Raw genomic sequence first — 23,963 nt, forward strand, 5'->3', positions numbered from 1 at the left:
TGGGCAGTGCTAATGAGCTACCTTTAGAAGAGGAAAAAAACCGAAATGATATTCTGTTACAACATGTTGATAGAAACTTTCACTCACTGTTGAATATTTTTATGCAAAATGGTTGTAGCAACCGAGTATTGAGAAAGTTAGCAGTTCTTTTTATGATACTGTCTTCAAATCATTCCATTTCAAGCATTATTCCCTATCGATTTGTTGACGACTTCCAATCTATTTTGAATTTACTTAGGAAAAATTCAGATTTAGACATAAATGTTATAAACAGAGTTGCCAAGTTTTCTCCTGAAATTAGAGATGTATTATTTGCAGTCACGAATACTTGTATATGTTCAGCAACTTTAGAAATTTTGGACCATCTGGTGTCAAGAGTGAAACAGCTTTTTTCAAACTGTAAAGAACCAGACCAAATTAATCCTAAACCAGGTAGTTATAATCCTGCTAAATTTGGGAGAGCATATTACTTCACCCCCCCCCCCGGTAAGCAGTTAAGAGACACTCCAAAATACACAATGGAAAAAATATCTCATAATAGTACTTATGATGATGAACCTGCAAGAGCTGAAGAAAAATGCCATAAAAATTACCCTGAAGTGGGAAGGAAGGGTACAACATACTTATTTATCTGGTTTGACCCACAGCATTATGGGCATTGCTATGGATATCATATGATACCAGGACATGAAGGGAGAAAAGATCCTGCTTGTTCTGCTTATGCATACATGGAAAATGCCCCAGAAGAAATATTTTATGATTTTAGTTGCCAGCTTGAGGAGTACTGTTTGAATCAAGAACCTGGTTTTTGGAAAAACACATTTTTTTTCATGATACATTTCATGGCTTTTCCCATAAGTGTCCACCAGTATACAAGTCATCACGTCTCATGTTGTTAAAAAAAATTAACACCGAAATATGTGAGCAAACAAATGCTTTTCTTCAGCACATCAAATATTCAGCAAGAGCTATGGGAATGGGTAAATTCAATCACTACTTGCAGTTTTTTATGCACCAATGGAGCCAGAAGAAAAAGAAGAACTGCAAAAGATGTACATTAGCTTTCAGTTATGTTGGTTGATACACTAACCACACTGTACTTATATCAGTCTAGTACAACAAATTTAATATGCATGATTTACTGTGCAAATGGATGTACCATATTTGAGCAGATTATTGTCCCTGTCTATAATATGCATCTTAAGACTATTTTAAGGCAGTTCTCTTACAAAATGGATATATTTATATTGCAAGTTGTTTGAGAATAAAATATGTTGACAGTAGAATAAAATATGTAGATCCTTCAAGTTTGCTGGTTTTGGATAATCTATAAATATTTTGATATGTTTATTACAAATTTCAGATAGTGTTGTGGCTAGCACATGATATACCAAATCTGTTCTTAAGTTAATTAAACAGACCAGTGGTAAAACTGCAGTGATTAGTATTTCATCTATTTTCCAAGACTCTTAAATTGAGTATACATTGAACATGTTGTCCCCATGTATTTGTAACCTGTACAGAAGTGTCTGTACCTAATTATAATGTGACACATTGTCCCCACATATTTGTTACATGTAACAGTCTGTCCTCCTTTATCATGCGACAGATTTTCGTACAGCATTTTTTTTTACAGTCATGTGGAAAAGTGTAAAGTCGTATACATTATCTTTTCTTAAATTTAAAAGAAATTAATTCATATGAAACCTCTTTGTATCATTTTCATTCCCAATTGTTTTATTGTGGTCATTTTCTAAGATGATTTGATGCTTAAGGATTTTGTAGACTTATTTACTTCATGAAAATACCCAAAATGTTTTTTCTGTAACTACCAATGTAATGCTGATTATGTCACTTATCAGGTACCAATGAGTCTTCTGTCATAGATTTAAAGTGGACTTTTTTACACATTTTTTTGTAAAATATGAATGTTAAGTTCAGAGATTTTTAAACAGGAAGTAATAGGCATATGTTTTTGGTAGAAAAATATTTCCTGTACATGTATCAGTTGCTGTGAGAAGAATGGAATTTTATGAGAGCGTGTGTTCTGCTTAAGGAAAATTTAGACTTTACATGATTGGAAATTATGTCTTATAGTACTTTGCCTAATGCGTGGTATTTCCAGTGTGTGTGTGTGTGTGTGTGTGTGTGTGTGCTTAAGATTTATGTACCCCAATTACAATTCTGGGTAAGAAAGGTTCATAACCATTATACAGTTAAAAAGGAATAGAATATACTTGATAACATGTTAGGCTGATAACTTGTAAATAGACATTTTTATTTTCGTGAACTGTACTTAAATCATTTTGTTGCATTTATAAGGCTGGTCATCTCTGGAAAATAATGCATTTATGTTTTCCATAACAGCACTTGGATCCATGCATTGTTTAGGATTTGACATGCATTTATATTTGAGATCTGTATTATTTTGTTCAGTGAATGGTTATTGTTTGTATTTAAGAATTGTAATGTATTTGAAAAAGAGCAAAAATAAATGATTTGCTTGTTGTGAATGTGTTGATATTTTACCATGCAAAATATGAATAAATTGATTTCTCATTCATTGGAGTAAATTTGTATTTACATATATGATTTATGCTCTGGTCATAAGGCTGACATATTATGATGTCAGTTGATCTTTGACTGTATTCATTTTGGCAAAGTGGTACTAACTGTCCTTCATCTTAAGTTAAAGAACTATGCAGATTCTTACACTTTGGGTAAGATAAGCCCTATTGAATTTGGGATCAAGATGTGAAAATAGTGTCTTCTGTACATTATGTTTAGTTCAGGTTAGTATACCTTGACCAATGATTAAAGTTATTTATAACCACTATAATGTACCATGCACGGTATTCCTGTTATGTTATTGTTGCCATACTCCTTGAGTCCATCTGGCCATCTTCCCTGTCTATGATTAACACAGATTTCAGGAGTGCAATGAAAACTTGCACTGTAAGTACATCTTTGGATGGTGGTATGTTGTACATTGAGATATGTTCCTGTGACCTTCTAAAGAGTTTATTTAGCTATACTAGTCACAGCACAGAAGAGTTTATGGGATGATCTGTGTTGTCTGTCATCTATCTGTTTATGCTAAGATTGTTAGCACTTCTGCTACTCCTAAACTATCTCAAGTATCGCCATAACTTTACACACACACACACACACATTCATTCTCGGGTCTAATTGATCCTAAATGAAAATGGTGCCACTCAAACATCCAATACAGCCACCACAGCAGACAGCGTTTTGGAAAATATTGTTATTACTGTATTTCAGTGAATGGTAAAATAAACATGCGTTTTTCACAAAAAGACTTCTTATGATGTATGGTTGGTCCATTATTAACAATTGTATGGCCAAGCTAGTGTTGTGGATTTGCAGCATTTTTAGTTTATGACCAATCCATCACTATTACCTTTTGGATATTTCTTAGTGAATAGGTGTATCTGGCCATCTTGAAATGTTGCTTACAAAATGAAGGGAAATATTGTCATTTGGTTTTAGCCAGAAGACTAGTTTGTGGTGCCATTTTGGTCAGTACTTCAGACAGCTGGTCTTATTGACATTGTGTCTCTCTTCAAAAGACTTATTATGTATAGTTGGTAATAGGTAGAAATGTTGCCAATGTGATATTGGATGTGACCACTATGGCATCCATCTTGGTATCATACCATTGCTATGACAAATAGAAAATATCAAAACGGGATTTCCACATGATCACTCTTTATGATGCCTTCTTGGTCCTAAATGAAAACTGTGCCAAGCTGACATACAGTATATCCACCACAGGAGGTAATTTGAAAATTGTGTTACCACTGAAGAATATTAAACACTCAGTATTTCAAAGGGAAGAAACTGTCTTGAATTCCAGTGACATCTAGTTTGCGCTAGAGTGGCATTCCATTTTAGGGACTCTTAACTTCCAGACTACTTGGATACGTTACGTATGTTGAGGAAGAAGCCGATTGATTTCAGGGTCAAAAACACAAATATCAAGATCACTGTCTGAACGAAATTACTCTGGTGGCCTAAGTGGTTAGAATGTCCGCCTATAATGCGGTATAAAAATGGTACAAAGACTGTCTAGCTTGGCGCTCAGCATTTAGAGGTTAGTGTTAGAACTGGTACGCTTGGCTTCAGGATAAAGATACCGGGGTAGGGACATGATGCTACATGTTTGCGACATAATCCACACACACACGCACGCACGCACGGTGACTGAAAGATTTAAAAACATGGTTTCCGTGCAAAAACAAAAGTTGAAAACGACATACCTCACCCAAACTCTGCGACTGCTTGCACAAGAGGCGAGGAAGAAGGTTGTGGAATTTTATGCCAAAGGTTGAGATCACTTGCTAAAAGAAGAAAATTGGTTTCCGCACAATAACAATAGTTGTACATAGCAACGTGGCGCAAACTTTGAGTATTACTTGCACTTCGGTTAAGGAAGAAACCAAGCGATTTTGGGGTCAAACGGACAAAGGTCAATGACAATCTGCATAAATCTTGTTACGCTTGATAAAAGAGAGGATGAAGTCCTCAAGTACGAGATAATCCCCAAGATGTGCTTATTTATAAAACAATAACATTTTAAGGACAATTCTCGCTTTTGTGAATGTATTTTAATCTATGGTGCCTGACGAATGCTCCATGGAACAATCATTGTTACCAAGCAGATATTCAATAACCTCGATTGGAGGATAAAAGTTTTAGCAGAAATTTTAATTCCAAACCAATTATGTTTAATAGACTTTGTAAAATATTTGCAACGGTCAACAATATATTTGTTTAGTGCTTGTAGTGCACTTAGTTATTATAAACGTTTTCTTGGAAAAATAACAAATGATACTACAAAGCAGGCATGTTCGTGTAGCCTATATACACCTAGCAATGGATGTAGCTGCAATATTTGTCCATGTTTTGTAGAATAAAACTCATAGATTAATGTAGATTCTATCTCAAGTGACATCATGTATGCAATTATTAAAGTATCACTTACCTTACTACATCTTGAAAATGCGGAAAACTATGTATGACATGCAAACCCAACACATAATGGCAAATTTGCAAGGCTCATATTTGATATCAAGCACAATATAAATGAACCGGCCCGTAACCATTTTAATGTCACAGAGTCATTTGTCAAACAAGTGATTGGTCCTTCCAAAATAATTACTAATAGACCAAGACAATCTAATAGATTTATAGGGCAATGAGATTATAAAATTAAAACCTTTAAAATCTTTGGGCTTTAATTTTCACGAATAAATGGACATCACTACATATGACACGACATTAACACAACTATTTGATTTAGAGAAAATCTATAAAAAGTTTTCTCAAATTTGACCGAAAATATTCCATATAAATTAGCCAGGGCCTACTGCAAAAATAAATATTTAGGTTTCTTTTCTTATTAAAAACATTTTAAAGAACACGATTAATTATCCCTAGGTCAGTGCAAATTAAAGTTACCGTACACTTACACCTAACCGTAACTCCAAATCAAACACTAACTACAATGCGAAAAACTTGGCAAAGATTACTGAAACTTTGCACAAAGGTAATAGTATGCAAGCAGAACAAAGAATGCAAAAGTCATTAGCTGGATTGTTCTTCCTGTCTATCAGATCATATCAAATACTAATTTCTCGACATATTCAATATGATCCTCGTGTATAAGGAAAGATGTATGTATGTGAAATGTAATGAACTGTGCAATGTTTATGCTTATTCAAGGATGGTCTTGTATAATATCTAATTTATCTCTGTTGACCTCTTACACAATGCTGCAAAGCTAAAAATAATATATTAGATATATTAAATTGCTTTGATATGAAATAAAATATTATCTTAAATAAAATGTTTTTAAAAAATATTCTTCAAAATTTTAATACGTTTTGGCATTCGGAAGGTTTTCGGTATACCAGCAACGATTGCAGATTTGTGACCACTTCAAGCATGCAATAGTTTAAATATAAAAGCCATTAGAATGGAAAAAGATTTTCCTCTATGCGGGATTATGTTAGAAAAAAAAAGTGACTAAACCGAGAGCAGCTTTCAGTTAAAATTTAGATGAAATAAGTCAATACATTAAAAGGACAACTTAACAGTTTTAGTTCGAATCACACTTAAATTTCGGTATTCATTGTGAATTATATTCATTATGAATTATAAAGCATTGGGATGGTGTATAATTCGGTATAAATAAAGACAGTCGATGACATTGACATTGGCCGGATGTTGTGGGGAATCAGACCAGTTTTTCCGAACCCGGTATTCAAACAATGAAAACTTTGTGAAAACTATAATATTCGTCCGTACGTCATTTCCAGAGAAGCCTAACCCTCATCGCTAAACCTAACCATAAAAGACAAAAATCCATTTTTGTCCCAGACGGCTTGACAGATTCTCATGAGCGAGGTACCTGTTTGTCGGATTAGATGAGGCCAATATTGCAGAGAAAATTCTGTCAAGACTGTCATTTCGGTTCGTACGTTATCTCCAGAAAACTGTAACCCTAACCCTAACCCTAAAAGTCACCAAAATTTATTTTTCTCGCAAACCGCTAAACCGATTTGCATCATCCAGGTACCATTTTATCGGTGCTGATGATACACGTATTGCAGTAAAATCCTGTTAAATCTGGCCTGTCCGTTCATACGTTTTCTCCAGAAAAGCTTAACCCTAACCCTAATCGCTAACCCTAAAAGCCACATAAATTCACCTGTCTTCCAAACGGCTGAACCGACTTTAATTTCAAGGTATGACTGGATTCGTCTTAATAATGCACGTCTTCTGGTCTATCACGTATGATAATCAAAGGTTATGAACACAGCAACACGTACGTATACAAGTGAAATTTGAGTATAGTTTTTATTTACTTGCATTCAGTGAACAAACTGATAATACACATTTATTGGTTTTACGGTCAATGGGTTTGTCTCAGGCTTACAGCTGTGTACTCTGGTTTACAAGCATGATAACACAAACAATAATTTTTTGTTTTAATGAATCCCAGTTTGTGCATATGCCTGCTGAATACGTTTGAAAATGATTTGCTTTGAAAACAAGAATCACTCAAATAAACAGATTATGCTGGCTAAAAAAAATTTAAAGAAATTCTAGATAAGACATTTATTCCTTTTAACTGCTAAGTGTTGAAAGTATCTGATATTCTTGAGCAATAAGATTTTCAAATTAACTGCTGTGGAAGTCATATTGATGTCAGATTGGCACCAAGAATTTTGTACTGCACTGACAGGAATCGTGCAAACATGTCAACTTGGACATGTAGGAAAAATACTATTTTAATAAAAATTTGGTTTGGTGGAGTTAAATAATGTATCAATGATGATTTAACAAAATGCTTAAAAAATAACCTGACAGTCAAGCATTTGCCCCTTTGAGGGATTTTTCCTTTTGTTAAATCAGACTATAAGGTCTGATTTAATTATGCACTTCACCAATAGGGAAGATCCTTGTGGGACAGCATATGATTACCGATAGGGAAGATCCTTGTGGGACATCATATGATGATCGATAGGGAAGATCCTTGTGAGACAGCATATGATCACCGATAGGTAAGATCCTTGTGGGACAGTATATGATTACCGATAGGGAAGATCCTTGTGGGACAGCATATGATTACTGAGAGGGAAGATCCTTGTGTGACAACATATGATTACTGAGAGGGAAGATCCTTGTGGGACAGTTGTGGGACAGCATATGATTACCAAATAGGTAAGATCCCTGTGAGAGAGCATATGATTACTGATAGGGAAGATCCTTGTGGGACATGATATGATTACCAATAGGGAAGATCCCTTGTGGGACAGCATATGATTACGGAGAGGGAAGATCCTTGTGTGATAGCATATGATTACCAATAGGGAATATCCTTGTGGGACAGCATATGATTACCAAATAGGGAAGATCCTTGTGGGACAGCATATGATTACTGATAGGGAAGATCCTTGTGGGACAGGATATGATTACCAATAGGGAAGATCCTCGTGTGACAGCATATGATTACCAATAGGGAATATCCTTGTGGGACAGTTGTGAGACAGCATATGATTACCAAATAGGGAAGATCCTTGTGGGACAGCATATGATTACTGATAGGGAAGATCCTTGTGGGACAGGATATGATTACCAATAGGGAAGATCCTTGTGGGACAGCATATGATTACCAATAGGGAAGATCCTTGTGGGACAGCATATGATTACCAATAGGGAAGATCCTTGTGTGACAGTATATGATTACCGAGAGGGAAGATCCATTGTGGGACAGCATATGATTAATTAATCCAAATCCTCATATTCATTTCATGAAGATTCTTCTGATCTGTGATGCAATTTTTTCATATAAAATTATTGTTTGCATCCTATTGCCATTAATCTTAAGACTTACCAGTACGTTATAGATATAGTATTAAATGGCAGATAATAACATGTAGCAGAAAACACTACTCACTGAAATACTTTTTATGGTCTAAGTGACATAGAAGCAATATCATTTATATTTTTTGAGTTGTTGATATAAAATGAGAAATAGTGGTCAGCTATTTGAAAATGTATAGGCAGCTCCATTGTTACCAGTCCAGCAACTGATGTACACTTATATCTCAAAGTATGCTCCAAAGTATGTTTAGGTATTGATCATGGAATCAAAATTTGGTCTATTAATGATTATCCAGCTGAGAAGAATTAAGTTCAAGAAATGTGAGGATTTCAGGAAGACGATCTGGTTGAAAGGCTTGTAAGTTAAAGCGTGTTTCTTAGCACATTACATGACATCATTAATGAAGCATAAGTAGAAATTCTTTAAAAATGGATCACATGTAGTATAGTTCTTTCATGAACAGTTTACTCTTTGAAGGTGTCAATGTGTCATAATTCATTTGGACTTAAAAGTTATGCCAGCTGAACATGTTACATGTAATTGATTGAATTTATTTTCTCCCCAACTATGCATTTACAAATTTTTTATATATGGATGTACACATTATACTAGCAATCAAAGACAAATAAAAATATTGATCCGATATTTAAAAAATTACTTCATTGTTAAAATTGTAAATGTTTTGGCTAAAACTATCATTAGTTCAATTATTATTTGCCTACTTATTTTTCTCTCATTTCTTACAAAATAGGCACACAATAACACATACCTGGCATAACTGAAGAACATTTAACCTCATGATTCAAACTATGAAGTGTTCGGGTGAACATGTAAGGCAAGGTCAAATCAGATAGTGCTAAGTTAGCCAAAACATCAAATGTTGTCACAAATGTCAGGCAACAGTCACTGTCCAGAGCTACATGGAGGACTTTGGGAATTCAGTACAGCCACATGGACACTTGTAGCTTCCTAAGAGTTTGCATTTCTGGCTGCGTCTTCAGATGGTTTTGTAAATAAAACTCATTGTGTAAGTCACATGTACATAGATGTCTGGGGATTAAATTTTGTTCACCGCTCTCAGTGCCATAGAAGTACCCAACATTTAAAGAAATTTTAACCTCAAAATTCAATCTAGGAAGTGATTTTTTTATCTATTGAAGGTAAAGTACAGATGTAATCCGATTATTTGACCAGTAGCAGTGGTGGCACCTAGGTAGTAACGATAACTCACTACTTGCTCCCATGAAACCATCAAGATCTTTTACACATTTATAAGTGGGTCGTTGCACTTAAACCATATTTGCAGTATTTGTTGAGTGTATAATCTTTCATGACTTTTGAATGACTACATCTTTACACTCGCTTCTTTCAATCAATGAATCAATCAATATTTATAACTAAAATGTCAATGAGGTACCCATGCAGTCATGGTAACCTTTTTAATGTAAGGAAGCAGAGTACTGTTTGATATTCCTATGATCCTAACATGAACCCTGACTAGTGAGGGGCACTAAAGACACTAAAATGGTAAGATAACCCTAACATGAACCCTGATTAGTGAGCGACACTAAAATGGTAGGATAACCCAACCATCAACCATGACTAGTGAGCGACACTAAAATGGTAGGATAACCCTACCAAGAACCATGACTAGTGAGCAACACTAAAATGGTAAGCCAACCCTAACATGAACCCAGACTAGATAGCGACACTAAAATGGTAGGATAACCCTACCATGAAGCCAGACTAGTGAGCGACACTAAAATGGTGGGATAACCCTAGCATGAACCTTATGACTGTTGCTCTAGTAGTCAGTGACATTTAGGTCACTAAAATTGACTGTTATTACAATAAATGGTTATAATGTTACAAGTTACTATCACAAAAATACATTATTCTAAAACCTCTGAGAAACACTTTGGGGGAATTATGTATTGAATTAAAACTTTATATTGCTGAAAAAAATATAATAAAAATCACCATGCCCTTTAATAGCAGACACTAGGAGAGAGGTAAATTCTGTGTGATTCTCACAGAAACATTTCTTTCTGAATCAGAGATGCATACAAGCTGAACTTTAATGAATGTCTGGCTTAAGGTGGAACAAAAAAATTTTAAAAAATGGTAACAGAAAGCTGGATGTTGTTCCATTACAGAATTTTTTTTCTCATCTTTCAGCTAATGCACAATAACAATTAATCATGTTATTTTCAATAGTATGAGCAAGTGAGACAAAAGCACAATAGAGACTTAACTTTCTCAAAATGAAACATTTATTGAAGAATGATAGCTGATGTCTCAAAACATTTAAAATGGTGTACAATCTGCTGTAATCACGTCCAATATTATCTCATTAGAAGCTTATGAGCTTAAGCTTATAGAATCATTAAATACACAATGGGTAGTTATTACTCCAAATGATCATTTGGCTTCTATCGTCAATTATGCTGCAAATAACCAATAGAATAACCACCGATGCTCCAACGAGACTGTCATGCTGGCAACATTTAAGATGTAACAATGTGATGATGCTTTGTTTTGATCTCATTATATATTAATGCTCAAATGAATTAAATTGTAGTATTTTTTACACATGTCAATCAGCGAGGACTGCAAAGCTTATTTCAGGTGAACATCTGTATGAAATCATGTATGATGTTCTTTTCTGTCTATATTGTTCACAGTTATTTCCTTCTTGGAAACTGGTTACTGCAGCACTCTTCACTTGTCAAAGTATCTAGGATCTTCTCAAGAGAGGTTCTGCAAAAAAGTAAGAAATAATTCATGTGATAATTCTGTAATTTGTTCCATCTCATGTGGATTTTACTACAGAATAAAACAGACACACTAACAGGGAAATGTCATCAACCACTTTTATAAATGGATGACATCATTCTTACAAGCAAACTTTTATTATGCTGAAATCTGTTATGGGAAGTCCCTCAAAGCTAGATATTATGCAAAGATCCCTGCCATTTTAAGTCATTTTAAAGATTATCCCTTTGAGTACTGACGGCCAAATCTGATGATTAATCAAGTTCATTTGAAAAATTTATAAAGTACTTAATACACTCGTGCTTAATGTGAAATTTTTGTTGCACAGATGTTTGTGAGAGAGTTGCTTACCAATTTTTCTATGTGGAGTAAAAGTCGTGATATAAGGAGAGTGGATCAGCATAATGCCTTGATACTTTCTGATAAATTTATGAAAATATATTCAGTGATTTTTTAAAAGAAGTTGTTCAAAGTTTCATATGTTGAATTTAAGTATCTATACTTTTTGACAGATTTGGTGTTATCCTTAAAAATTTTAAACTCTGTGTGGATGCAGTGCGCTATGTTTTGTTTTCATTTTTCTGGTTGTTTAGCAGATGAATGATGGACAGGTTTTTCCATTTTTACCACATAAACATAGAAATAGATGATTTCCAAACTGTCATAAAAACTAAACTGAGAATAATTTTAACAAGTATAACATTTTAGAGAATTTTGTGAGGGAAAATAAAATGAGGAAAATATTACATGCTAGAAATGCACATACATGATATCAATTATTCACTTACTTTTTCTTGAAAATTAAGTTGATTTTAAAGCAACTGAAAAATTGTGATGATTTTACAATATTATGATTTAGCATAGAATTTCACATAATATCTAGGTATAAAATATGCTGCTAATCATATATGCAAATGTCAGTGTTTGCAAGTTAAAAGTGGTAATTTCGATCTCTTCTCTTCCATCTTTCTTATGTTTCAAAACTTTATAAAGCACAATCAAATCTGGAGACCCATATGAGAAATACCTACACAATTTGGGTGACTTTAGCAAATTCACATGCTTTCACTGGTCAGAGCACAGATCACAAGATCCGCTGGGCAATGGACCTAAAATTGACAAAGGAAACATACTATATTAGATAGTATACCACTTTAACTGTCAAGTGGCCATCCATTTAATACATACACAAAAATCTGGCAAAGCTTGACACACCCCCCACACACATGCTTTTTTACATCTCACCCCTGTGTACGTATGCCTGATGCACACACACCCAGAATTCTAAAGAATGGCCCATATTTAATACTCAGAAATGATCAAGGATTAATAATATTAATGTGTTTAATAACACAGATATAGCACCGCCGTAGAATGTCTTGCTGCACCAAAGAAATAAGCTGCGTAACTTTAAAAAGTTGATCTAGTGTCCAATAAAATTCAAATGCCGACTGAACCCAGACAAACAGGTTACGTATTAGACAAATTATTATTGAGGTTTCACCCCCACCACCCCCTTTCATATGTGTACGTACATCATCAGTAGACACATCCACATCCACCCTCCATGCGCATGTACTAAATGGACAGCCCGCAATAATATATTCTTTACTCACTCAGGCTGCAAAGATAAAACAAGAAGATTGTTTCTTGCATACAGTGAAATACAATCAACACATCTGAAGGATAAAATAAGCGCAACAAAATTGGGACAGCATGTATTTGTTATGTTATAAAGAAGCCTATAAAAGGTAAAAATTGCATATTTGCAATCTACTATTGCATACATTATACGAAAAAATATAATGCAAAAGAAAAGCTTAATTACAAAACTTTTAGATATATAATTTTTTTAAAAATATTATATTGTTCATATTAAAGTCTTAGCTAGACAAAGTTTACATTTGCTTATATTTAAATAATCATAAGATGGAATAGAAATAACAAGAACAAAGAGATGTGTTTATAAAACACGATAGCCCCATTGAAAAACAGATACAATGTAATATTTGATGAACATTTTAAACATTTAAAGCACTGTGATACTGGCAGGACAATCCAAAAATGTCATCTATGTATGCAAATCCAATTGTTAACCTTATTTTTACCTGTGGGGGTGGGGTGATTGTGCTAACAGGAATTATGTAACAAGCTGAGCGTAAAAATTGTATAAAACATTTATGAAACTGAAAAATTGCTGTAAGGAAGAAAAGACAAGTAATAAATTACTTTACAAACTGAAATAGAATTACTTTCATCGCTTGCCATATAAAACTCAGTATATTTTTATATACAGTTTGGTCAAGAATCGCTATATTGTATATCATTTTCATACAGTTTCAATTTCTACACAGTGGATTAAGATGAAATGTAGTTGCAGATGAACATATGGATGGCCAGACAAACTGATCCAATACTTGAAGATTATAATCAGACCAGCTGATTAAAAAATTAATATAAATACCAAATATTTTGTTAATGTTTACAGCATCTGCCATATTCAGATCACTGTTCCTTGCTGACTGCTCTTTGTATCTTTGAGTAGGTACAGTATATCAACCAGATTCTATTGGCATTTTATTCAGTCTTACATTTATTATCATGCCTATTTTAGTAACATAATTAGATCTATTTGCATTTACCATAATTGGTTAGTTATCTGCATCACTTTATTGACTTCATCTTTTCATTATCATGGGAAGTTTCCAGTTTATTCAGTACAACAATCTGTAATAAGAAAGACAAAACATGATCTTTTGAAACAAGCTTATAGCTTTTATTAGCAGTGAAACCTATAATGAGATTATAATCAGTAAAATGAAATCAAAGCCAATAAAGATTAAAAAAAAAGATTTCATACACTACCCTAAGACTTTTGTCAAGCTAAAATTGGAATAATCAAACTATTTTGGTATGAAAAACTTCAACAATATTTATGGATATAAGACACTAGAACATTAAGGCTAATTTAACTGTCATGATTTCACTAAATTACTGTAAATAACAAATAATGCAAATAGGAAGATTTGTTTATAAACTATTCAGTTATAAGTAAAACACTGCAAGACAAATTAATAGGTATTGATGCAAATACATGACATGCCTTGAAGACAGCAAGTTAGTTTTCCATAGAGAATGTTAGCAAACTTGTTTCACTACTCAATAATGGAACCCATATCACTTGCATGTGAACAACTGTACTTTGTCCAATATGTTTTTGCAGAGTTTTGCATTATAAACACTTTGCATCATCATAGCCAAGAAGGGTGTGTGTGTGTGTGTGGGGGTGTGTGTCTGGCATGCACCCACTCCTGCTTAAAAAGAAACATACACACACAAATGTACAATCACTTGTCACTTTAAATTTGACCATCATTTTATTCTTGCACATGTTTATTAGGTAGTATGCACACTTGGAGTGAATAGACACACACAGTTTAGCTTTGGTGCCCTTGCAAAGAAGTCAGGGCCTGAAGGAAATTTTGGAACAACCCCATTCCTCCAACAATGGACCTGATCCAGCCTGGCATAATCATATTGTTTACTGCAATGGGAGATATTTTAGACTGACATTGTTCAGATGAATTTCTTAATAATCTGTTTGGCAAAGTTATCTCTCCTATTCATTTTGAGAATTGCATTATTGTACAGGTTTAAAAATCAACAAGCTTGCAATAATGTCATGATGAATGCCATCACTGTAGTATCAGATGAATCAAAGTCATTGTTGTTGCTGTTGTGGGGTTTAATGCCATTTTTCAGCACACAATAGGTATTACATAGCATCCAGTATAACTGCTGAGGAAGAACCTGACAAGAACCACTGATCCATGGGAAGCTACTGGCAAGTTTTTTGGTCTTTACCTTTTTGGGGCTTAAAATTAAACAATCCAACTTTTTATAAATGGGAGTTAAAAATATCTGGTGTCGAGATTGTCAAACCACTCTATGACAAAATCAATTTAGAGTCAGTGCTGACCAAGTGTCGCATACTGGTTGGGCTTTCGGTGGGTGGGGGGGTATTTTATGTATCTCTGGCCCCTATAATTATCAATATATGGGGAACATTGGCTGTTTGAGATGGGAGGGTGTCACAGGCCTTCCTCAAAGTGCAACACTGCTGATAATTGTTTCTAATGTCAAGAACATTGCCCACTTTATTCATTAAAAGTTCATACATTCTACACTAAGTTTGTTTTCCATTTGTTTTTATCAAACTCGTACAAGTTTTCACTCTTCGGTACTAATAAATGTTTACAAGACGGTGAGCAGACTGGTCTAAATTTAATTACATGTAACTGTTGTCAGAAGGGTAATAGAATATATTCCATTAACAATCCTTCATATGACTGATTTCAGGTCATTAATGTTAATTTTTATATTCGTATCATAACTGGTAGAGTAAAACTTTATTCTAGTCAAATAAAAAATTTAGTATTTGCCTCACTGGGTGAATGTTGTATTTCGTTATTAATTGGAGATTTGTCAAACCAAGCTTTAAGTTCACCAATAAAATTATAAATTTCACACTACTACAAGTTAACAAAACATAATGTGTAGGATATTACTGGCAAACAATAACTCTCCCTAGAATGAAATGAAAATTTATGCATCAAGCCGAAAGGGCTTGAAATGATGTCTTTGATTATCCTACATAAAAATAAGTGAACCATATTTTGTTGTTGTCAAGTTGATGTGCTTAATGGATGAAAATGGCTTTTAAATATTTGAATTTATGCAAGATATGATTGTTTCAAGCCTAGTTTAAGTCACAACGAAGATGAATAATGGTCAGGTTAGTCAAAATATAGTTACATTTTCTGGCATTTTTTTTGTTTCTTCAGAAATACAAAGATTCCCTAGTAGCTAGGGAAATAAGTTCAAGTGATTGTAGCAAGTTATCATTTCAATAGGTGGAAACACAGAAATAGCAAGTCTCAATTTTTGTTCCTTCTGCAGGTATTATGGTTTGCCAGAACAAATATTACATCTTGTATTAGCCCACAGCATGAATGATTCATAACACAAATATCAATGAAAACAAGTAATGTCTGATATTAACTTGAGATGAAGCAAAAGATTCATTTTTCAAAACTGCCATTGTAAAGCCTCTGCTGAAGAAACCAACACTAGACCATAACGATTTAAAGTACTACCGCCAGTTTGTAATCTCAAATTCATATAAAAAATCTTAGAAGAGGTTGTTCTACCCCAGCTTGTATCTCATCTGAATTCAAATAGTCTTTTCAGTAATGTACAATCTGCTTATTGCCCTTGCCACAGAACTGAAATTACTCTTCTAAAAGTAGTTAATGACATTCTATCTGCTTGGGATAGTGGAAAGATTACAGTCCTCACCCTCCTTGATTTGTCTGCCGCAATTGACATAATAGACCATGATATATTACTTCACCGTCTCCAGTATGTATTTGGCATTCATGATACAGCCTTACTGTGGCTCAAGTCCTATTTGGTCAACAGGACATATATTGTGTCTACAAATTGAATATACTCTAGCCCAGTTGATCTATATTGTGTTCCACAGGGGTCTGTTCTTGGACCTGTTCTCTTCATTCTATACACTCAGCCGCTCTCAAGTGTCATAGATCATCATCCAGTGTCTCACCAAGTGTTTTTTGATGACACCCAAATATACAAATCTAGCCACCCAACTGAAGTTGATGCTATCATCCAAGGTGTAGAGAGGTGCATTTAAGTTGTGAAATCATGGATGACATGTAACAAGCTGCAGATGAATGATGATAAAACTGAGGCCATTCTAATCACAACAAAAAGACTTTCTCATTCACATCCTTTACCTCAAACAAGTATCAGCAACACCAAAATTAAATTCATACAATCAGTACGAAACCTAGGTGTTACTCTGGACAGTACTCTCACGTTGCACCAACATGTCATGAACATATGCAAGGCTGCATATCTTGAGCTGAGACGCATCAGCTCCATTCTCAAATATCTTTCAGTTGATGCCACTAAAACACTTGTGTGTTCATTAGTACTTTCAAGACTGGACTATTGCAAATCAATTCTGTCTGGTTCATCTCAGTATCTACTCCAGAAACTTCAAAACACAGCTGCTTGGATCATACTTACAGTACCACGATCAGAGCACACCTCCCCACTGCTCTGTACCCTACACTGGCTATCCATTCCATCCAGAATCAAACACAAAATTTGTTCTCTGTGCAATGTTTCACTGTCGGACTATAGTCCAACATACCTATCCGACCTCACCCATATGTGCACACCAGCAAGATACTTACGCTCCTCTTCTGACAATCATATACTCATTATTGCCACTATGAAAACAAAGTCATATGGACATTGTTCTTTTGCATACCAGGACCCAGCAACGTGTTATGAATTGCCCATTGAACTCAGACACAAAGACACAGTGATCCCATTGAAGAGTGCTCTAAAAACTCACTTATTTCGACTGCAAGAACAAACTTAAAGACCTAATGTTTCCTACCTTAAATATTCTCAGCATGTTTGTTATGTTTTCTAATTTCGTAGCGTTTGTTTTGTAATTATATCATTATATATGTTTTTTTATCTTATAGGTGTTGTCTAATGTTGTAAAGCGCTTAGAGCTTCTAAAGATTAGGCGCTATACAAAGTCCTCATTATTTCATTATTATTATTATATTTGCTACATGAGACTATAAGGCATTAAAATTTGGTTCTTCTTTGAAGTTAATAAAAACAGTATATCTTAATATACCTTCTTAATTCCAACCTAGTATATGACAAATTTACTGTTATTAACTTCATTTTAATATAGAAAATGTTTATTAAAAATAAGGAAGTCCCAGATTCCTCCTTATCCTCTCTTGCAAAATGGTCCATATAATATGGAATGTGTTAAATGGCTGTTAAAACCCAATCAAAATACAATTCAGTCAAAGCATACGAGTATGGACTTGAAATCAAAATCATAAACCCATTATGAAGAAAAAGAGTCTTAACAATAAAGATAATAATGCTCTGATATTCTTAACCCAAAATTATTTTTAAAATCTCATTAAAGGTCATGCCTCCTGTAACAATATAAAATTCCATAATCAATAAGTAAAAAAACCTCACGCAATGTTGACAGCTTTTTTAAAATTTAAAGTCACGATGAAATCGCATATTCTTAATTCAAATTTGGGAAAATATTGTTTACTTCATCATAATGTAACTTCTATCTGAACAGGCAGCACAACAAGTTGGTGGGATCTCAAATAAAAATTAAAAGTCCTCATATCAAATCTGATAATGCACAAAAAATAAAATTATATTCTATAGTCTCTACAATAAAACTAATCATTCATTATAGTCTATAGGCAAAAAAAAAATTGAGAATGCCAGTCTTTATACATAACATATATTCAAGCAATGATGACATCTGCATCTGAAAATGTAGTAAAAAAGAAACCTTCACTATATCAATTTTATCACTGTTTGAAACAAAGTAACTGAAAAATGAAAAAGAAATAAGCTGTTTAACTGAAAATGACATGTTGCATACAAACTGTGGCATGTTTAAAGACTAAGTTACTCCACGTATCAAATATCTAATTATTCACAACAAATTTTTTAATGGTACATTGATTATATAATTTTAGGGAACTTCATCTTTTAAAATTATAAATATTTAAAGGAACAAAGATAATTTTTCAAAATAACACATATTCCATTTTTTATGTAGCTCTCAGAATATGTGATTTTCCATTTCTGACAATGATTATGCTTAATATTTAATTACCAATTGATTAACTCCTTATTTTGGCCAGATAACTTGTGTTTTGAAACTCCACTCTGTGAAACTTCCTTTCATAGTATGATGTCTAAAGAAGCATACAGACAGACAATGGTTCTTTATGGTAGTTAAGTACAATTTCCTAGTGCTCAAAGGTATTATCTTTTATCTTTTTGATACTTCTGCTCCATAACTGAATTTTTAACAAACTTAAGCTGTGCCAAAGTTTCACTTTCTCAAATTAGTGCTTTACTGAATACTATGATTAGACTGCTCTGGTTGACCTAAGTGGTTATAGCATCACGATGGATGTGGGAGGTCGCAGGTTAAAACTTCGGCTGAGTCATACCAAATTCTTTCAAAAATGGTACTAACAGCTGCCTCACTTGGCGCTCAACATTAAGATGTTATTTTTAGGACTGGCTGGCCTGGTGGCAGGTTAATGTGACTGGCTAGGACATTATGTTACATGTCTGCAGCATGATGCCCAATTGCAGGCCATCACTATAAACAGCCACACTGCAGGCATCATAGCAATATGACTCAATTTTTTTTAAAGCTACATTAAAAATCCAAATCACACACACACACTACTGACAGATTTCTTATCTGTTCTTTAATGCTGTATTAGGGTTTAAGGTCCATAAATGCCATAGCTTGCTTGCTCCGACAGAGGTGTTTTGACCAAATAAATAACTGTACTTCTTATTATCATTTGTTAGTTTTATTTATTCAACAGATCTTAACCCTTAAAGGCTGTATAGTTTTGAAGCACATGATCCAGCAGGGCTAAATTGTTTGAGAAAAGAAATGAAAAGTGCACTCTAATTTTAAATTGTATGAAATTTAATTAGGTTTTGTATCATGTCTGCTTTACATTAAAGTTTGATTTACTGCTCAAGGGGGGGGGGACTGGAAAAACTATTTTGTCCATTCAGAGTGTACATCAGACGCGTATTTAACACCAATCAGTCACTAGTATCTCCATTAAAACTTTCCCAGCTCCAGTAATCAGATATATTTCATAATAACAGAAATCATTGTCTTCATCAGTGTCAGTGGCCAGTATTTGCGGAACAAAAGAAGATGAACCAAGCAGGGAATTAGCCTTTTTGTTTTTTCTGGGTAGGCTGTATTTTTAACATGCACTTGTAAAACTTCCTTTTTACATGGCTTATACTATGACATAATGCTTGCTACAGGGCACAATGTGCCAATAAAATCTAGTTTAAGAACCATTGATGTCAAGTTGAAGAATCCAGATGTAAACAGTTGTCTACCTGAAAAAAGACTTATGTTGCAAAAAACATGATGATACCTCTACTGGTGTGACTTACCCGAAGTACTTTAAATAAAAACTGTTTACAGTGCAGAGTACATTTTCCTATGTGTGACTTTAAATTGTTGGAGTTCCTGTGCATCAATATTTGGGAAATTCATACAAATTTTGCATGATTGATGCCCTGGAAGCATCTCTGTATCTGATTTGTAATGAATCTAAAGATAAAAAACAACTAATGGATAATAAATTGTTTCCAAACTTAACAATTATCAATGGATGGGTAATGTGGGCTTTAAAAGATCTTAAAATAACTTTTATGTTCTCAGAAATTTTCAAACATATTTTCAAATAATGAAAACAAAACATTGGTGGCTAAGCTAACAAAACCCTAAATCACAAAATCTCTATCATCACATCGGTTAAAAGTAGCATTGTGAATAATCGTAACCAAAATTAAAAAGAAATAATGGCCAAAATTGATAGGTTGGAAACAACTGGGTGTTCAGTTTACTACTAGGTCAATGATTATGCAATCAACTTTTTACCCATGGTAGCAACTAACTGATACATGTAAAATAAAATTCTAATGCGTCATTATGCATACAATAAAAAGAGTGGTCACGCTATACCTCCTACTATGGTTTGTGGTCATTGTTGTTTCAGCTCTGTATTCCTGTCTGGGTGTGGTACTTACCTATCTGCTGTGACACCAGGTGGTTTCTCTGACAGGTCGTCTCAAGCAAAATTGAGGTATACAGTGCTGAAAATACAAAAATAATTTAATTTTGTCACCAGAACAACTTCATACAAATTTTAAGTCATACACTCTACTCTTACAGCATGGCTGGTTAATCTAAAGAGTACAACTTGTATCAATTTATTCCATGCTACTGCAGATTTATAGATAAGCAGTGAATCTGTATATTTTACACAATCAAACTGACTAATGTTTTGGAGATAAATTGTTCAATGTGTTGAGAACACAGTATTTAGACATATACTACTCTTGCTGTACGTACAGTATGTACTTCATTTTGGGAATGCTGAAATCAGATGAAGTTGAAGGATACTTAGCTAATGAAAAGAATAAAAAATATATTAATACTTAAGAAAGTGCTTAAATAGCTTCATTTCATTCAAGATACTTCTCATCCTTTTAACCAATTTTGGCATTTCTGACTTCCGTTGCATTACTGCCAACTGAAATGTAGGCCAACGAACTTGAAATCATGTCTTATGTGAGAATTTGAATTAGAAAAAAGACATCAGAGTTAGTAAAGTCTGATAAACTTTATTACTTTAATTTGTAGAAAAATGTGGAGACAGGCTGCCAAGAGTGTGAGATATTCCTGACAATTTGACTTCTTGTTCTGATGTTAGTCAACATTGGAACTCACTACACATACCGTTATTTAGTCCGTAAAACCTAAATCCCCAAAACATAAATATCAGGGTTGATGTCTTACACTGTTATGATTAGCTTAAGGCCATTTTTCATGCTACACAACAGTAAATATATCTGGTGGAGGAAGAACCTGGAAAACCACTGGGAAAAACCACGGACGGATGGGAAGCTAGTGGCATGCTCTCTCAAAACGGAGCAGAGCCCGAGACTAAATTTTCCTGTAAATATTAAATGTACTATATAATAATAAATAAATAATTTGAAGAGTAAATTGTAAGCAACAATAACCCTGACCTGCACATTACATTATACAAATGACTGCCTGTTATGCTGCTGATTGGTTATGAACTACTAAAGTATTCTCACACCATACCCTTTGATTGTACCACCGTACTGATTTGAAAAACAGAAAGAATAAAAGATATCAAAAATGCACAAAACTTAGCCATTGCATTCACTGATTTATGAGTTCTAAACTGATTGCCTCCAGGTGGGTCTCCAACACTACTGACTTTTTTAATCAAAAGGGAGCTTCTTTAGCAACATGGTCGCCATTTTTGCTTGGGCCAGCTTGTTTTCAAACACAGTTGTGATTGAAATTACTGTCTTTCAAACTCTCAGTAATTCCATAAATTTGGGATTTACATCTCTTTGAACACGTGTATACAAGAATTCCTTCTATTTATTTGTTCAAATTGTTCTTGAAATATTAGAAAAAAACACTGCACATATTGGATGCAGATGGCACTGCTTCTACTTAGTCCTACAATGTAAGACATAGCACATATTATTTTTGTTTTAGTGACATGGTGCCCACAACATAAATACCAGTGTCGAGGTCTTACATGTAGGACGAGGCTACTATATCAGCGTCGGGTCTTACAGGTAGAACTAAGGCTACTACTGAAATAGACTATTCTAAAAATCAGAAATAGACAGAGGGCTTACAAACAAACGGGAGGATATGCGAATACTATAAATATAATATAAATCTACCTACCTCGATGCATTTAAAGTCTCTTGTATAACAATTTCGGCTATAAAACAACGCAGTCTAGGTGAATTACTAGGTCTACGAAAAATACTAAACATCTTGCCCGCCATGACTTTTATACATTTTTGTACTCTTCAGTACTAAAGATTCAGCATCCTGCAGCATTTCGAGAAACAACCAATGAGAGTGAATCTTACAAATATTTTACTGAATACTAGTATACTATTGGTTCCAACGATTTCGCATGTGAGCGATCGCTTTTTTATTGTGTCAGCTATTAGACATCGCCAAGGACAATTATTTCATTTTAAGAGACTATTATTCCTTAATGAATATTTTTTCACTAAAAAAATCTGTATACGTCGATAGTAAATCCGAAGCAATAAAAGCATTGAGAAGTGAATTTATGCATGAATACGTCCTTCGTGGATTGATAATCCAACATTTCAGCAAATTCTATCTGTTTTCTTCAGATAATGATTTTGAACTAGTTGCTGACAAATTCATTAACGAATGTTCGGTTGTTGAAATTATACCGGAGTTTAGATTGAGATATCCGATTTTTGACATCGATTCATTTCATAAGTGTATAATTATTCACATGAGTTTCGAGGATAAATTAGGGACTTTTACAATCACTGATGAAAAAAAATCAGGATGAAATTATTGCTTACTTTTCAAACTTATGTGATTGTATACGATCGCGAGTTTATCTCTTTGAAACAAATAACGGATATCATATTCTCTGTAAATCCACACCTGTAACATTAGAACAACAAAAAGAACTAACCCAAAAGGCTAAAACAGATAACCCAAAATGGCATATAGACCCACAAGCCGGACTTCACAGCATAAAACTAGCAAATACGAGATCTTATTAACCAGGTAAAATAACAAAAAATAAAAGATGCATTTCATATGGATATGTTTCACCGTCCGAATTATTCGCCCGCCCAACATGCGCCCAGCATAAAGAAGTAAGATAAGATGAGAAGGAAGATAATTATCATTGTCATTATAATAGTTATTCAGACGATATATCATAAAGATAATATGCCAGCGCTATTGGATAAAATAAAACAGTCATCAGCATGTGGCGAGAAAATCGATACATTCACACATTACACGACCAACACAAATTATTATGTAGAGGATCTTGCATAAATACTACAATCACAAGGATACCGTGTGAGATATTATCATGCTGATACCGATCCAAAACAAAAGAAGTTAGATTTCGCTGATATCAATGGCGCGTACGACGATACCGATGTTGTTATTTATAATCATACACTCGAAGCAGGAGTAAGCATAACTGATCAGAGATTC

At 34.0% G+C, this 23,963-nt stretch overlaps 1 long non-coding RNA gene across 1 annotated transcript; it reads right to left on the bottom strand.

The window, feature by feature from the left end:
• Positions 1–10,668: 10,668 nt before the first annotated feature.
• On the bottom strand, positions 10,669–22,814 carry LOC149772664 (uncharacterized). Its single transcript, XR_016417626.1, has 5 exons — positions 22,641–22,814; positions 20,930–20,995; positions 13,831–13,915; positions 12,220–12,297; positions 10,669–11,173 (listed from the first exon to the last, which is right to left on the bottom strand). It is a non-coding gene; the product is annotated as an uncharacterized LOC149772664 (long non-coding RNA).
• Between the last annotated feature and the right edge of the window lie 1,149 nt (positions 22,815–23,963).

The sequence above is a fragment of the Sinohyriopsis cumingii genome, unplaced genomic scaffold (genome assembly GCF_028554795.1).
Source record: "Sinohyriopsis cumingii isolate HCF-2022 unplaced genomic scaffold, ASM2855479v2 utg001306l, whole genome shotgun sequence".
In the NCBI taxonomy this organism is placed as follows: domain Eukaryota; kingdom Metazoa; phylum Mollusca; class Bivalvia; order Unionida; family Unionidae; genus Sinohyriopsis; species Sinohyriopsis cumingii.